This window comes from Cupressus sempervirens, chromosome 11 (genome assembly GCF_028749045.1).
Source record: "Cupressus sempervirens isolate cs-2001-9-10 chromosome 11, ASM2874904v1, whole genome shotgun sequence".
Taxonomy (NCBI): domain Eukaryota; kingdom Viridiplantae; phylum Streptophyta; class Pinopsida; order Cupressales; family Cupressaceae; genus Cupressus; species Cupressus sempervirens.
Genome location: NC_143128.1, coordinates 203,743,723 through 203,747,680, shown reverse-complemented (window position 1 = coordinate 203,747,680; position 3,958 = coordinate 203,743,723). Strand labels below are relative to the sequence as shown.

Below are 3,958 nucleotides of genomic sequence, written 5' to 3'. Positions count from 1 at the left end.
GTGGATATCTTCCATTTGACCCCCCAAAAGCTTCCTGCCATGTATCTAGCAGGACCAAGATCTTTTCTCTAACATTTAAATCAGGCTACAAAATAAAATACAAATAAAACCCACATAAAGGACTGCTGAAAATATGCACTAAGAGCACAAACCAAAAATTGTTTAAGCTACAACCCAGAAAAACATGTGCAAGTTACACAAAAGCTTTTTTTACAGACCTTTTTCTTTACTATCTTGACCATTTCATGTAGCACATCTCTCTTGGCAACTTGCAAGTGAACAATATCACCACAATTTTTTGTAAGTGTCTCTAATAGCTGCAAAAATAACCAGGCAAATATTAAATCAAAGTTATCCATCAAAGTCAATCATAAATGAATTCTTACTATAGTAATTTTTTTGCACTTAGAATTCAACCAAATATCTCAGTAATGATAACTTAAAATAAAGCAAAATGTATATAGAAATTTATAATATTATTCAATACTAACCGTCAGAGAAAGAATTTGGATCTTAGGATTCTTATTGGGAATGCATTTCTTAATTGCTTTGATTACTTCCTTTGCTTGTCTATTCCAACACAATCATATTGACCAATATAGACCCTTCATTACTATCACCATATCCAAATGTCTATTTATAAGAAAGAATTTAGAAGACAGAGCTGTTAACCTGCTTTATAAAAACCATATCAACATCTCTTATGCGAACTCTATTCATATAACAAAGATGGGATTACATTCTCCGAACATGGACTACCATTAATGCATAATACAGAACAACTACCAATCAAATAATGTCAAATTGGATTTACAAAAGAGGATAACAGTGTATCAATATTTGCAAAGCATAATCAAGAAATCTGAACCTAAGGTGGATTAAAGCAATTTAGCATGATTCTATGCCTTGTAACTCAGAGATGAAGGTATTTCCAAATATTTTGTATGACTTCTCATGTTAGACAAAATATTATACAGACACATCTTATAAATATAGCCAAGATAGAATATATGACAAAAGAAGTAAGATTTCTTTGTGCCATTCAAGGTTCTTGGATAGGCAACATGAATAAAATGAAATGCTTTCATTTCCTTAAAAATTCTTGAAATCCATGTTTGATTGTGACTACCATACATGTTGATCTGAGCATGCTTGGCTCCCAGTTACTACTATGATATAGTTTAAGATTACTACTATAACTGATAAGTGGTGATGTAGATGAGCAAATTTGGATAACAGTTTCTATATGTTAGGTGTCGAGAAGCTTCACTTTAAAATTTAAAAAATAGTTCTACCATACATGCTGTTTTATTTTTTGTCATCTTGGAAAAAATTGGATCATTCATGTAAACAAACTTAACAAGCTCTCTTGTGTGTTTATACTTAAGTTCTAACATTTCTTTTCCAGCCTGCACTAGAAGACTCTTTTGAAAAGTAATTCAACATTATAACATAATTATGAGCTGCGGAAGCATCAACTATACCAAATCCTTACATAGCTGAAAACTATACAACCCATCACTAAAAAGTGATCAATATTACTCAAAAGATGCATTTGTTAAAACCATTGATTGATCAAAAGATGCACATCTTGTTTCCAGCTCGTACTATTTCCATTTCTTAATCTATTAATTCTTTGAGCTTGATTCTTCTAACACTGTGCATAATGCTTTTATTGTTCCTTCCTAAATAGGCTCTGAAAGGTATCAGAGAGAAGGTGCATATTGTAACTAAGTTTGGATTGACTTGGAGTAATGGAGAATTTGGTGTGAAGGGAGATCCTGCATATGTCAGGGCTACCTGTGAAGCAAGCCTCAAGAGGCTTGATATAGACTACATTGATCTTTATTACCAGCACAGGGTGGATATTAGTGTACCCATAGAAGCTACTATAAGTCTTCGGATTCCAAACCCTTAACCTTGCACCAAAATACTATTTTGTCATGGCGCTGTAAGTTTTAAGATTCAAAATCTGTACTACTGTGACAGGTTTTTTATTTTAATCTTATTTATAAAATTTTGGGCAATGGTTTTTCTCCAAAAACTACATAGTTGAATCTTGAATTTGATTTGATGTGAGAAATATATTTTACATATCAACTCTTGAGATTGATAAGTATGAAATATTTTCTACAGCAAGTCAAATTGTGATTTTACTACAAGGATTCAATTGTGTGGTTTTCTAGTGAAACACATTGACACAAGTTATTTTAATAGTGGTTCACAAGAACTCATTTTTCATAAGAATGAATGGAACACGTAGTACTCATTACATTTAGATGATGCTCATAAGGTGAAGCATTAAGCCTTTCCAGAAGGTCACTAAGTGCAATACTACTCCAACTTATTGTCATGAGAGATGAGTTCTTATGAAGCTAATGTAACATGAGCCAATGGATTTTTCTCAGAAACAAAAAAATAAAAATCTCAAACCTCTAATTTCACTAGAAAATATGTGTCTAATAATCAAGGTTGTATGGCTTTGGAGGGCAAGATTGTATCCCTCTGGCTCTTTACCGATGCCTAGCAAAACATAAGAAATCTGATAACAAGCAAATCAGTTTTCCTTTTATACAGATGGGTGAACTGAAGAAGTTGGTAGAAGAGGGAAATATAAAATATGTGGGTCTGTTTGAAGCCTCTACTTCAACAATCCGTAGGGCCCATGCAGTGCATCCAGTCACTGTTGTGCAGCTTGAATGGTCTCTTTGGAGTAGGGATTCTGAGGCCAAAATTATTCCCACCTCTAGGTAAATGTTGTGACGATATAATACCTCAACAGTCAGTGATTCAATGTTTACTTTATAGATTGTAGAGAACTGAGAATAAATATTTGTGAATTGGGTTCACAGTATATACCAAAAGTTGAAGTTTTTAATAAGATTTTTTTTTTGAACTTTGTTCCATTTGAAATTAGATAAGGAATAAAAGCTTACTTATATTTATTTTATTTCATTTTATTCCATTCATAGGGAGTTGGGGATTGGGATTGTTCCATACAGTCCTTTAGGCATGGGTTTCTTCAGCACAGGAGGAAAACTTCTTCAAAGTGTGACAGATAATGACTTCGTAAGGTAAAGGATAGGATTTTCTTTTCCATTTAATAATTGTACCATTTTAAAGATGATCTGATGTTGAGTTCAAACATTCAGACTGAACAACAAAGTAAAATCTAAACAAAAATCTACATGACAAGACTGACAATAAAGGTGAAAATTAATTTGATTTTATTTTGTCATTGTTGATTGTTTCATATCATAATAATTGATCTGTTAAACAGGGGAATTTGAGGTTTTAAGGTGAGAATCTTGAGCAAAACCAAGATCTATTACTAAAGCTAAGTAAGATCAGTTTAAGAAAAGGGTGCAGCCCAAGCCAGATTGCTCTTGCATGGGTTCAAGACCAGGGAAATGATGTTGTGCCCATTCTTGGAACCACCAAGATGAAGAACTTGGATGATAATATCTCCTCTCTCAGTAAAATTGACAGCAGATGACATGAATGAAATCAAAGCCATCTTTCTTGTAGATGCTGTAGCTGGAGATCGACACAGAGCTGTTGATTTGCAATTGACCTGAATAAATTCAAAAATGCCCCCATACAAAACTCTCCATTGAATTAAAGCACGTAAATGTTTGTGTTCCAGAGCAGAACATTTGCAATTGAGCTAGATGAATAAAGGGCTCTGAAGAGTTAGCAGCATTAAAAAAAAAAGAATCTAAATAAATGGATTTTTTAGCCTTGTACTATATCAGTTATAAATGCTTATTATTGAAAATGTAGTATTTTTAAAGTCTATTAATAGAGTATTTTTAGAGCCTATTAATAGAGAGCTTTTGGTAAATGACTCTATAAAGAGTTTTATAAACTTGGTGGAAATATATTTCATTAATAGTAATGATATTGGCATTTTAACATTTATGCATGACAATATTTATGGACTAGTGATAAACCCAAA

General features: G+C 32.6%; 1 pseudogene; it reads left to right on the top strand.

The window, feature by feature from the left end:
* Positions 1-919: 919 nt before the first annotated feature.
* On the top strand, positions 920-3,578 carry LOC149528884 (putative aldo-keto reductase 2; annotated as a pseudogene).
* The last annotated feature ends 380 nt before the right edge of the window (positions 3,579-3,958 follow it).